Genomic DNA, 14,083 nt, shown 5'->3' with positions numbered 1-14,083 from the left:
TCATTACCCTAGTCATTCTCCTTATGGACACTCTCCAGCTGGCCTGTGTGCCTCCTGTTTTTGAAGCTGACCTCAATAGTCCAAACTTTGGGTTGATTGCATGGAGTTCAACAGAGGATGTTTAATTCTGCAAACAATGATGAGATGTCACTATGTACCAGGGACGTGTTGCAATCCTCTACCATATTCTGCCTTCCTTTTTCCTTGTCCACATTGTCTACAATATTTATGAGGGTAGAAGTTTGGTTGTATATGTGACAAAGGCCATCGTAATAGTGGCTTAAGCAGATGAAAGCCTATTTCTTGCTCACATAAAAATCTGATCTGGAATGGATGCTGTATAAAGTAGCTAGGGTGCCAAGCTGCTTCTATCATGCTGCTTTTTGATCCTTAGGATATTACTCTCTTCCTCGTCATCTAAGATGGCCAACCAAATATTCATTTTCTAGCCAATGTGAAGGCCAGGGAAAGGCTTACCTTTTCTCTCTAAGAAACAGGCTGTATGTTGCAGTCTCACTTCCACTCTCATCCCATTGGTCAGAACTTAATCACATGGTCGTACCTGGCTGAAGAGAAGCCTGGGAAATGTAGTCTTTTATTCTGGTAGTCCAAGTGACCAGCTAAAAGTATTCTTAAGAAGAACAAGGAGGGGAGAATGGATTTTGGTTGGCAAATAGCAGTCTCTACCATACCCCTCCTTCTGTTTCAGCTCCAGGAAAACAAGTCCTGGTTGGTTCTCTATAGCCATTGGCTTCCCAGGTTTATGAAGTTCCATTTCTAGGAAAGGTGGCAAAGCAGGATCTCCCAGAAATTCTCAGGATTCTGTGAAAGACTGAAAATCAGAATCTTTGGTGTGGAGGTCACAATGATAAAAATACTTGTCATTTATTTGGGGCTTACTATTTGTTTGCTAGGCATATGTTAACATGCATTCTCTTATTTAATTTTCAGATGAATCCTAGGGGGCAGGTATGATTATTAATTCCCAATTTACAAACCAAGTTTTCCAAAGAGATGAAATAACTTCCCAAGGTTGTTCAGTGATTACAGGGTGAAGCTACTACCTATTTATCTTAGTGCACTGGAGCCTGAGGTCATTGCCCACTCACTTTGATGCTAGACAGACCAGAGTTGCTCATTAACACTTCATAAAGCCCTCTCATGTTCCTCATAATAACCAGACATTTCTAATTATAACTTGAGCAGCAAGTGTTGTTTAAGATAGGTTGTGAGCCCCAAGTTGAAGGGATGGCTTTTATACCGTGTTTGCTGAGTATGAGCTCAGGTCAGACAAAATATTGGGTGACCAAATTGGCAAAGACTGTTGTCCCTGTATTTCATTTTGCTGTCAGCAGTGCTCTTGGTTTATTTTCTTTTCCGTGAGGAAGCTGAGGCACAGGGATGTCACAGGATTTATTACACATGGTAATGTTGGGATTTGCTCCACATTGGTCTGATGCCAAGCTGGAAATATTAATTCTGCTGCTGCCTCATGTTCATTAATCTAGAGGGGGCCTGGACTTCTATTTCCTCATGTCCTGGAGTCTCTCAGCGTGTCCTGGGACCTGGGACCTGGTTCCAGGCCTGAGTTTGCCAGCCTTGCTATGTCTGGTTAGAGATGACAGGTTAGAGATCACAGGCTTTTCTGGACTCTGTTTTGCTTATAGCTTTGCTTTTTAAATTTTGTTTTGTTTTTATTTTCTCCTATAAATATGGCAGGTGGATTATGAATACAAATGTTAACATTGGGGCACTCAATGAGGAAAGGATGTCTCTATGGTTAACTCTCTTTTCCAACTCCGAATCACGATATGTAGACCACAGGAAGGGGCAATGGAAACCTTGATATTTAAGAATAACAAGTGTTCCGTGAATTGGGTGGTGGGGCACCTTTCTAGAAGATGAGAAAGAATAAATTATGCAAAGAACCAGGTAGAGGTTCTTAGCAGGAGGACAGCAAAAGCAAATGCCTTAAGTGCAGAAATGAAAAAGAGGCAAGAAATAAACATACCATGTTTGAGCCTTACGCATTTTGGGATTTATTGGTTACGGAAGGGGAGACAGAAGCTCACTATCAGCAATGACTCCCCTCCCCTGAATCAACGGCAATTTTTGGACAGGCCTCAATAATGCTAGGAGTAAGTGCCTCACGCTTGTCAAATCTACTTTGCTTAGGTATGTTTGGAAAAATGATCAGTGTCCTTGGTGAAGTGTTACTCTCTTTTGCTTCATTAAACTCACCTTAGGAAGTGGTTAAATTGATAGTGTTTTGTTCATTCGTTTGTTTGTTTTTCAGAATTCTCTTCACGTCTCCCAGAGGCTTTGAACATAAGATACAGTGCTGTTTTTGATATTAGCAGTGGTTTATAAAAATATTTAAGTCACTCTTTCCTCTTAACATCCATACAAATACTTAGAGGGGTAGAAATTAGAAGATTATATCAGAATTTCAAACCTGGGATTTATAGAAAATTGGAGGGTACTCAAAGGATGTTCTATTGGCAGAAGAGTTGAGTTGCTCTGAGAACAATGGCAGATTCATTTATTTACAGTGGTTACAGACTCACAGATGTGCTCACACTGGCCACAATCCATCCATCACTAGCAGATTTGAACATTGTTCCAGTTTGGGCATTTGGGTTCTCAATCTAATGTAATTCACCTGCTCATATTAAGAATTTTAACATACCAAGAAGTGTTTTTTTAAAAAACAAAAACAACAGTATCCCCCAAATTAATAGTGGGAATTGAATAGTACATTTTGGCCTTATTACTCATCTGAGCTCAGTAGAGATCTTTGGATATGCTTCCAATAACAGTAAAAATAACAGCTTGGTGAAATAAATGGACTCGTAGGTGGAGAACCAAAGTTCGGAGAGGAGTTTTATCTTCTGATTGCATTGCTCTTTGGCATAATGGTTTTGGAATAAAAACCATCACTGCTTTATTTTTACTTTATAAAGTACTTCTAGGATATCATTTTACTTCAGCTTTACAGTTGCCTTATAAACTGGGTATAATTGTCTTCATTTTACAGCTGAGGAGTCTGAGGCTCAGAGTGGTTAAGTGACTTGCCCAAGGTCACAGCATAGCAAGCAGGTGACAGAATCAGGATTCCAACCTGTATGTTATTATATAAATTGTCATAACTCCTGAAAACATAGTAGCTTTAAAACCTTGAAAAGCATCAGTGCCATCTTTAGAACAATGACTTAGGATTTTTTTTTCCTCCATGGATACTGCTTTAAATGTTTGAGGAAATAACTGCAAATTTTGTTTCTTCCTAACCCCAATAATGCTCTCTACAATGTCCCTCAGCCCAGAATTTCTTGTGACTATTTGATTTTTTTTTCTGAAGCTTCAGTCTTTAATATTGCCTTCTGTTCGATTATATCACGTCAAAGGCAGAGCCTAGAGAATCATTATTAAGGATTTGTAGGTTGTTTGCATGACTTTTTAAAGTAAAAAGGATAGATATGAATAGAAATAAATAAAATTATTTTGCAAAGTAACCATAAGGCTTCAGCCATGTCTGTATATAATTTATTCACTATAAAAAGTTCTACTGAAGATATATTTTGACTTAGATAACATAATTGATAAAAAGATGGCGAATTTATTGTTAGGTTAATATAACTATCCCTTCTTTGGAGAGGGTGATAACGAAACTGTCCAAAGAAAAAGATGCCCAGATGAGATTATACTTGGAAAATTTTGTAGGCAGATACACAAACTGCAAGTATAACATGTAAGCATGTTTGACAGGAGAAGTAGGAGAACATGGGTTACAAAATCCTTAAGCTTGACAGCCTCTGGCAAGGTGGTAAATAATGTGAGATCTTTTAAAATGGCTTTCTTGAGATAAAGCACAGAATGTAGTGCATGCAACTTTCAGAATTGTTGCTGGAGACAGCAAAAATACTCTTGAGACAGTGCAGGCTACCGAGGAAAATACGTGCAGTGATCCAGAAGAAAGTGAGAGCATGGGCTATTGGGAGAACTGCAAAGAGTTTCCCTGGGACTGGGGCAAAGATGGGTGAAGGAAGAATGCAGGAGGTGAGAATGGGAAGGAAAGCGGTTCCCAGGTCATTCAAGGCTTTGTAAACCATGTAACCCTGTGGCCCTAAAAGTTTCCATGAACAGGAGTGATAAGATAAAATTTGTATTTTAACGCGCCTCATCCCTCTGGAGAGAATTGAAGGGGTCCAAAGCTGTTAGGAGGCTAGAGATGGAAATGGCCTGAACCGAGTAAGATACTAAGTAAGGAGTAGTTGGTGTGTAGAAAGGTGGGTTGGATTTGGGTTTTGCCTATAGGAACAGTGGGAGGAAACAAGGTACTTCTCAGATTTCTTTGTATCTACCCATTCTTACTCCATAACCTCCCATGCTGTAAAATGATCGTAGTGGTAACAATGACTATAAAATTTGAAGGCCTATTATATTATAGGCGTGAAACTTCTCATCACCTACAAGATAAAATTCAAGTCTTAAAGGGGCATACAAGCATTCCATAATACGCTTCTTGCCTATCCTACCACCCTTTGTTAAACGCCCTGTGCAGCACTGCTGACCAATTTATAGTTCAGAATCTGAGGTCAGAATTAACAATATGTATTGAGCCAGATAAATCAACTATGTCTGTCCTTTTTTTTTCTTTAGACAGAGTCTCATTCTGTCGCCAGGCTGGAGTGCAATGGCACGTACATTATAGGGCTGTAAAGCATTTAGGATAATGCCTGGTACATAGTAGGAACTCAAATCTTAGATGATTTTAGGTATGATTTGTTATTTTTAGTAGCGGAATATTAGAATACTACTACTACCACTACGTACAAAGCCCTGTGCTTGGCACTGTGTATGGAGTCTTCTTTGACTCACCTCATCTTGCCTTCTACGAGTTTTCAGGCAATGTGCATATGCTTAAAGATTTCAAGAAGGGAAACTGGGGAGTGGTCAGTCAACAGGCAGTCACTTGAGATTACTGCCAAATGCAGGGAAAGAGGAAAGAAGGCACTTGCAGGTGGCCAACTTGTTAGATAATAGTCCCTCACCCCTGGGCTTCTGGGGCAAAAATGAAAAACAGAAGCCATGGTGGAGATTAGAATGCTTCTGTTCTGCCAATGCCGCCATTAGTGGCAGCCAAATACTTAAACTCCATGTCTAGTTTGGTGGGACTCCTAACAGACCTTGCCTTGTAGTATTAATAAATCACACAAATCACAATTTAACACTCACGTTGTATAGACTCTGTGAGTCATGGAGTCACCCAGAGTTCATGGGACCTTGGAGAGCAGCAAATTCCACCTCCACATTTTATAGAAAGAGACTTTGTCCAGAGAAGGAAAGCCATATGCTTAAGGGCACACTGGTATTTGGAACTTGAACTTTGTTGGTTAACCTTATGGGTCAGATCATGCAGATTCCCAAATGCCTGGACCCTTGCCTGGGAGGGAGTAGACTCTCAATATACAAGGGTGCTGAGAGGAGGGATGATGGCTCCACTGTTGTGCTGCCCTCATTGTATTTGGTGAGTCCAGGCTCCTGCTCTTATCAGAAGAACAGCAATGGTAGCTGCTGGAGGAAGAGTTGGCCTCCCTCAGGACGTAGCCATTTCTGCTGCCTGATTTGTATTGGGCAAGGTCTTGTTTGGGCCCTTCCGTAGCTACAGCCATCTACGTGCTATTGGCGATTGCCCTGAGACCTCTACTCTCTGTCAAAAAGAGGTAAGGAAGAATGTGATAGTGAAAGGGCATGAGATTTAGAGCCACACAGATCTGGTTTGTGTTCTGACCCCAGTGTTTCTTAGAGATGTGACCTTTATCCAGTCATTTAACTTCACTGAGCCTCAGTTTTCTCCTCCATAAAATGGGCATGATAATATCCACCTCAGCAGATTGTTGTAATGATTACGTGTGATGATCTATATCAAGCATTTGGCAGATAAAAAGTGTCCAGTGAATGGTAGCTCCTCTGCCTCTCTCTCTGACCCTGCCTGACCTTCATTTAGGGCTGTCTGTCCTCTGTCACACAGTGTGGCATAGGGCTGTGGCTGTGTTATTGCACTTTCTATTTATCAGAAGCTACTGAGGGATGTTGAAAGATGTAGACTTTAGGCTCTACTCTCAGAGATTCTGATTTGAAAGAAATCTGAAAATCTGCATTTTTTAAAACAGGCACCCCAGGCTATTTTGATGTGTAGCCTGGTACCTAGGCTGATACTTAACCTTGGGAACCTCTTGCACCACTTTGCCAGACCTCTTAGTTTGGGCAGATTATGCAACCTCTCTGAGCCTCATTTTTGCACCCATTAACTGGGACTGATAGCCTTTTTATTAAGGTCCTTTTCAGGGTGAAATGAAACAGTGTGTGTGAAGCATCTTGCATGAACCTAGCACACAGTGGGAGCCTGGTGAAGACTGGATTCCCCCAGAACAACCGTGTTTGCTTGTACAGTTACGCTATACAGAAATGGGCTTGTTCCAGGGTTTGAGTGAAGACTGATACCAGACACCAAAGGGCTGCATTGCCCTCTTCCAGTCTATAAGCTAGCCGTGGTCCTAGTTCCTTCTTTGGAAACCAAACCCTTTCAATGTATCATTCTTACCATTCTGTGGATTTTACAGAGGGCATATTGTTCATGATGGAAAGCCACCTGCTTGCTTGCCACCTGCATTTTTTGGAGACCGTTTTTATGGTTACTAGTGTCTGTCTTTGAAATTTCAGCACCTGTGAGCTCTGATTGTGTTACCTGGAATCTAAAAGGCAGCAGAGGAGACCAGATGCTGCTAATGACTTTTCAGCTCTTTCGGCCATAGTTTTCTCAAAGAAAAAAGGATGTGACCCTGGGTTTGTCAGCACTGATGTACTTTCACACCGCAAAGGGACTTGACAATGGGCAGGTTTCCAAGTCTGTAGAGTGGTTCTTTGGGGAAGATGGAAAGCATATTTACAGTTTGGTTCTTCGGGCTCATGCTCTTTCCCCACCTCCTGTGCTCTACTGCCACTACCCCTGGAATGCTGGTGCATGTGGCTGTTGAACATGAGAATCAAAGACAACAGCTATTGACCCTAAAGGCTGCGTGTGCCTGTGGGGTGGGTGGGATTGGGCAGCAAGGAGAGGCTGAATTAGGAAAGAGCATCTTGAGCCACTGTCATCATCCCTTTGTGAGGAACCACGATCATAACTGGACTGCAGTTTTCCACTCCTGCCTGTTCAAGCCTTAGAAACTAGTTTTCATTAATTTCTTTGCTACGCAGTGAATGCGTAGCAGTTTTCCACTCCCGGGTGTCTGTTCTTGAAAATAACCTTAGATTAATGCAGAGCAGACATCAGGCCAAGGTCTGGCTTTTTTGTTCTCCAGCAGTGCTTTTGGGTTTGACTGTTTCCTTTTATTTTTTAAGCTTTTAACAAATATAATAGGAGGTAGCAAAATGTTGTCAGTGGAGCACAGGCTTTGGAGTAAGACAGACCTAGGGAAGAGCCTGGCTGTATGACCTAAATTTTTGTGTTTGGTCCTGCTGTGGGCTGAATATTTGTGTCCCCCTCTTTCCCAGATTCATATGCTGAAACCTAATCCTTAATCGGTAATATTTGGAGGTAGGGCCTTTGGGAGGTGATTAGGTTATGATGGCAGAGTCATCATGAATGGGATTAGTGCCACTATAAAAGAGGGCCCCAGAGAACTTGCTTGTCTCTTTCACCATGGGAAGATACAGGGAGAAGACGGCCTTCTATGAATAAAGAAGTGGGACCTCACTAGGTACCAAATCTGCAGGCACCTTGATCTTGGACATTCCGGCCTCCAGAACTGTGAGGAATACATTTCTGTTGTTAATAAGCCACTCAATTTATAGTATCTTGTTATAGCAGCCCAAATGGTCTAAGACAAGTTCTCAGTTTGCTGCTCTGTAAAAGGGGGATAATCAAACTTACCTGGCAACATAATTGTGAAGATTAAGTAAGATAATGGACATAAAGCTTGTAGTCTAGTTCCCAGGGATCAGAGGGTGTTTAATAAGTGATGGCTACTGCTGTTATCATCTTGCTGCACTTCAGTGCAATTGAAATTGGTTTAAAAGTGAATAGAAACTGTTGGTTTCTTGACAGATTCGATTCAGTTCAATTAAGTGTCCTTTTTTAGATGGCTTACCCTGGTAAGTGTCATGCTGAGTACTTGATACAGATAGAAATTAAGCACCGTCTTCTCGCTAAGCTCTTCTTGTGTATTCTTAATTAATTTTGTGTTGCAGCTTTCAAAAAAAGCATCTCCTCACCCTTTCCAGTGATTCTAAATTTCTTTATCTACTCCTTTGAAGGTTAGTTTGACTTTCAAGGCTTTTGAGATCTGAGCATCATTCACCGTTGCGGTCTTACCTCTCACCCCTCTCTAATATACCCTCTATGTCCACCCATTGCTATGAGGAAACCATAATACCTTGGCTCTAGTATGTACCATTGCCACTGCCTGATACACATTCCTCTCAATTTCAGAGGCTTCCTCCTTCCTCCTGTGTAGTGGAGACTGCAATACTCATCTGTCAGTGTTGGATGAGAATTTATGCATGTAATTTTTTTGTCTGAAGAGCAGATGGAACCACACAGACCAGACTGCAGGAAAGAGAAGAGACAACACAGTAGACTACCTTACCCGTGGTTTCACTTTCCAAGGTTTCAGTTATCCACTGCCAACTGCGGTCTGAAAGTATTATGAAAATTCCAGAAATAATCCATTAAGTTTTAAATTGTATGCCATTCTGAGTGGCGTGATGAGATCTTGCACCATCTTGCTTGGTCCTGCCTGGGATATGCATCATCTCTTTGTCTAGCATCTGTGTTACTGCCTATTAGTCACTTAGTAGCCGTGTAAGTGATAAGATTGACTATCTTGGTTATTGCAGTGCTTGCGTTCAAGTGACCCTTATTTTACCTCATAATGACCCCAAATCACAAGAGTAGTGATGCCAGCAACTTGGATATGCCAAAGAAAAGCTGTAGAGTGCTTCCTTTAAGTGAAAAGGTGAAAGTTCCTGACTTAATAAAAAAGGAAAAAAATGGTATTCTGAGGTTGTGTAGATCTATGGTAAGAATGAATCTTTTATCTGTGAAATTGTGAAGAAGGAAAAAAGGAATTCATGCTAGTTTTGCCGTTACATCTCAGATGGCACATGTTATGGCCACAGTGCATAAGTGCTTTATTAAGATGGAAAATGCTTCAATTTGTGAGTGAAGACATGAACAGAAACGTGTTCCAATTGATGGCAGTTGGGTTCAGTATTATCTGTGGTTTCAGACATCCACTGCAGCTCTTGCAGTGTATCCTCTATGGATAAGAGGAGACTACAGTACTAGCATCTGCATTGGCCAGATGCTAAGTAGAAACAGAAGCTGCCTTGAACTTAGGGAGGCCCTGGGTGTACAGTGATTTTTCTATGCCATTTGTGGTGCCATTTCTGTAGCTCACCAGGGTGCAGCCTGCAGAAGGAAAGCCACACAGCTCTTTCCTCCCTCCAGGGGCCCTTATAATAATGAATGATGGCAAAGAATCGAAGATAGGATGATGATAATGGCTATTTTTTATTAAGCACTTCTTGTAGATGTATGCGCATGTGTGTATTTCATTCTTAATAAGTATTATCGCAAAACTGAGGTTCAGAGAGGTTGTATCACACCCTTAAGCATGAAGAAGATAGGGAGGGTGGCTATAATAATAGTGACTGTCCTCCAAAGTGTGACATCAGACTCTTCTGATGGTTGGGCAACTACTGTGCCAGGGAAATAATTATCTGTCTCCTTAGCAACCCCCAATATTTGGCTTAGTTGTCGTTGGTGCATTTCAGTTATCTTCATGTCGGTAAAGAAATAGGTCTCAGGAAATTTAATCCAGCTAGCAGTGCTATGCCTAGAATTCAATTAACTCCATGATTTGCAATTAATGAGCCCTCATGCCAAGATTGAGGTCATAGCATTAATCTTACTTTTATTTTAGGATTTCCACTGTCATGATTTACAGCAAAATCCAGCCAATATTGTCAGGATTATTGGAGCATAATTAAGCCAGAAAGACAGGCAGAACCATTGGTTAACATGGGAGCCAGGGAGGGACCTCATACCTTTGCTTGGTAAGCCTGCCTCAGGCAGGATGGGTCTACATATGAGGATTTCCATCTAAGGACTGTTTCCCAGATGCCTGATCTCTATACATTTCAGATCCCCATCCAATCTCCAAAGAAAATATTTCTGAGTCCCAGTTGGTGAGCCCTTGTGAGTTATGTTGTTAATTCAATGCTACCACATCCACCTCCACCTCAAGTTGCCATTTACTAAGTTGTAAATGTAACAGACAGTGAGTGGGCTTTTACAGACGATGGATTAAATAGTTGTGATGATTCTATGAGGAAGGTATCGTAGGCCTTCTCTCGGTATAAGGTTATACAGCAAGTAAGTGGCCTTTCCACTGAACTGATGGAAGGATGTGGCAGTTCCTAGCTGCAGACCATTTTTGTGCTTCTCTCCCTTTCGTGTGTGTGTGTGTGTGTGTGTGTATTTTGTCCATTAGGATCTCCTTTACTTTCCCATATAGAAATAAGAAGGCAGGCATGCATAGGCAAATATTGTTTATGATTGCCTTCTAGGTGACAAATGCTCATCCATCATTATCTCATTTAATCAGCATATACATGGGAGGAGGATATTATCTGCCTCCATTTTACAGTTGAGAAAACTGAGGCTTAGAGAGATTTACTAGTTTGCCTGCTGTTACACAGATAGGAAGGAAGGACAATCAGTGTTGTGAATGCGGGTATGCTTGTTTGCAAATCCTAGGTTCTTTTAATCACAACAAGCTAGTACTAAATAAATGCTTTTTTTCTTTTCCTGGTTCTCCAGGAGTGGTTATTATTGAGTCGAGAATTTTTGGCAAAAGTAACACGTGGAGAGTCATTTTTTGAGTGGAAGGAGTCTGAAGAGAGGGTAGGAACCAACCTCCTACTACCCACCAGGTAAGGGTGTGCTTTTGGCCTTTGGGATTTAGCTCATGTCTTCTGTATGTAGAGTGCAGATAGATCCAGGGTAGGCCACCCTGTCTCGCCAACCAAGCACAGAAATCAACCCCTCCCATTGACTTTACTTTTGCTCAGCGTTTGGTTTTTCCACAAGAGAGTGTAGTGGCCAGATGTTTATGAGAAGGTCTCCATAAGCCAAGTCCACACCGGAAACTGAACCCACAGCTAGCAGTAGCTTTCTTTGCCCTTGAGATCAGTGAAACAGAGGAGTAGTGGGTTCTCTTTGCACTTAGGTAGTAGATTTTCCTCCAAATGCTTGCTGTGGGTTTTTTGGTTTTCTCCTAGAATTCACCTTCAGACTGTATCTGCCTTCCCTGTGTAGTTAGCATTTAGAAGTGTCCTCACTGAGTTTGCTTAGCCTCATTGAACATTTTTATGCCTGGCATGGGCTTACTAGAGACTGCCTATTGGAGGTTCCTACTAATACAATTATTTGATAAATAGATACTGAAGGACTGCCTTGAAATTTTCTACGGCTGGCTTGGGATGGAATACTTGCTTTTGAAATATGCCCTAAAGAGTGTACTATCCTTGGGGAAATCCACTTGTCTCGGGCAATATTAATCTGCTCTGTGAACAGCTTCTTGGAAATTTGCTGATAATCCTTTTTTTTTGTCATTCAATATGTCAGTGTGAGAGAGTAAGAGAATTTGGTAAAAGTTCTCACTTTTTAGCTTGACCTTTTGAGGTCTGAGGAGCAGTCTCATCTTCCACCCCTCTCTAATAATACACCTTCAAGTTCTCTGAGAAAACAGCATGATATCCTGGTTCCAGTATCTATTATAGTTGGTGCCTTAGGCAACTTACCTTCTGTTTCAGAGACACCACCCCACCCTTCCTCATCTGCTTAGGGGAGACTGTAATACTCATCTTTCAGTGCTGGGTGAGCCTAGCATGTTCCCTAGTACGCTTATAATCAGAGCTCAGTTTTGATCCTTTCACTTTTATGTCTGTCCTTGACGTGATGGTCTCAACCTTTGCTTGCTCTCCAACATTATTTTGTACTAAATAATGGGCTAAAATGCCCTTCAGCCCATTTCCATCCAAACTGCAATTCAGACATCACCTCTGCCATAAGCCATCCTCTTTCCTATTTCCAACAACCTTCAACACTGCCCCCACTCCACCACCCCTGCCTGCCACACACACACAGACACACACAGGCTGGAAATAAGCTCCTCAGAATGCTTATCTACTTTATATGCACCTTTATAATAATACTTGGTGTGTCTAAACAGTAGAATATCAACTAATAATTATAATGCAGCACTGAGAGATATGAGAGAAAAAATATTAATGACTCAGAAGACTACACTTCATTGCTAAGTGGAAATATGGCAGGTCCAAATCTATACACACTATCATCTTTATTTCTATGTATGTGGACACACAACACAAAATGTGTATATGTGCGTATACACAAAAACAGAACTAAGAATGTAAGGATATATAGTCTCCAAAATGTTAACAGTGGTACCCTTGTTTATTTTATTCTCTGTCTTAATTCCATCTTCTTTGGTTTCAGTAGACCTCAGGGGCAGAGAAGTGAGTTAATCATACTGCTTTGCAGTCTTTATACAGCACAAGGCCCCGTCTGGTTTTATTCTAGATTTTCTTTTTTTTACTTCGTCAGCCTCAATTCTATCCTCCTCACCCAGTCATTTGGTTTCTTTCTAGTGCTCTTTATATATGTCCTTAAGTGTGCCAAATTTTCCACATTGATTATGAATGTCTTCTATATTATAGATATATATGATACTATTGTGTAATGCAACCTATTTTAATGTATAAAAATATCAAAATATAGGTAATGTTTATATTTATATCTGAATGAAGCCTTTTTTCATAAAGTAGAAACTGGAATTCATGTCTCTGCTTTTTACCTCTTTTCCCCCTTTTCTCCCCTCCCCTCAATCCTGCAATCACACACGCATACATGTGCGCACACACGCACAAACACACACACGCACACATAATGAAGATTTTCTTGACCAGTTGTACTTCCAGTTCCAAAATCTCAGGATTCCTTGTTGCATATATTGGTTGATTCCCTCCCTTGAGCTCTCTGATATGTGGTTTTGTATGAAGTTTTTAACATGACTTTTCTCAAGTAATTGAGCTCCTCCTAGCTTTTAGCATAGTACAGCAGAGTCTGAAAAGAGAATGACCAATGGCAATGCAGGCAGCCTTACTGGACTAAGAATGGCATTTTCTGGTGATTCATATGTTTGCCTTATCTTTTCCAGTCTAGGCCCTATTCAAGCATATGGCAAAAGGGACATACCATTTGCAGTGAGAGCAATATTTGTTTCCTTGCCCTGCCAGCTACTAGCAAGCTAAGTGACTTGAGCCTTAATTTCATTATTATGCTTTCAGGCATTTCAATGACTCTTAATTGACACCCCAAAATATGCATTTTTTAACCTTTTGAAATTTGTTGATACTTATTTTATGCCCCAGCATATGCAAACACTTGATAAGAAGGTTTGTTCTTCAGTTGTTGGTTGCAGTATTCTATAAATGTCAGTTAGGGCAATGTAGTATTGTTGTTCAAATGTTTTCTTCCCATACCAATATTTTGTCTACTTGTTCTTAAAAAGTCTGCATTTGTCATTGTGGGTTTGTCCCTTTATTTCTACTTTTCTGTTCATTTTTGCTTCATATACTTAGAAGCTGTGTTATTAGGTGCATATATTTAGAATGATATCTTGGGGAGTAATTGACCCTTTATTATTATGAAACATTACTTCTTAACTCTGTAATATTCTGTTTTGAAATTAATTTGTATCATGTTAATATAGGCCTACCTGCTTTCTTTGGCTTACCGTATGATTAATATTTTCTCATCCTTTACTATTAACCTATCTGTAACTTTGTAATTAAAGTACATCTCTTGTAGACAGCATATAATTTGTGTTTTTTTAAATTCAGTCTGATAATCTCTGTCTTTTAATGATAGTGTCTGGTCTATTTAGATTTATTATAATTATTAATATAATTGGGATTAAGTCTACTCTCTTAT

General features: G+C 40.5%; 1 protein-coding gene across 12 annotated transcripts in view; it reads left to right on the top strand.

Moving 5' to 3' along the window:
* Positions 1–14,083, top strand: part of DNAJC6 (DnaJ heat shock protein family (Hsp40) member C6) — a 157,775-nt gene that overhangs the window by 75,697 nt on the left and 67,995 nt on the right. For 5 of the 12 annotated variants that reach the window (XM_005543151.5, XM_045369614.3, XM_005543149.5 and 2 more), the window contains one exon: positions 10,886–10,998. The exons of the other annotated variants lie outside the window; for them this stretch is intronic. The gene's annotated coding sequence lies outside the window, so the exon portion shown is untranslated. The remainder of the gene's footprint in view (positions 1–10,885; positions 10,999–14,083) is intronic. 12 annotated transcript variants of the gene reach the window in all.

The sequence above is a fragment of the Macaca fascicularis genome, chromosome 1 (genome assembly GCF_037993035.2).
Source record: "Macaca fascicularis isolate 582-1 chromosome 1, T2T-MFA8v1.1".
NCBI lineage: Eukaryota > Metazoa > Chordata > Mammalia > Primates > Cercopithecidae > Macaca > Macaca fascicularis.
The sequence above is the reverse complement of the archived record's forward strand: the minus strand, read 5'-3'. Positions and strand labels throughout refer to the sequence as shown.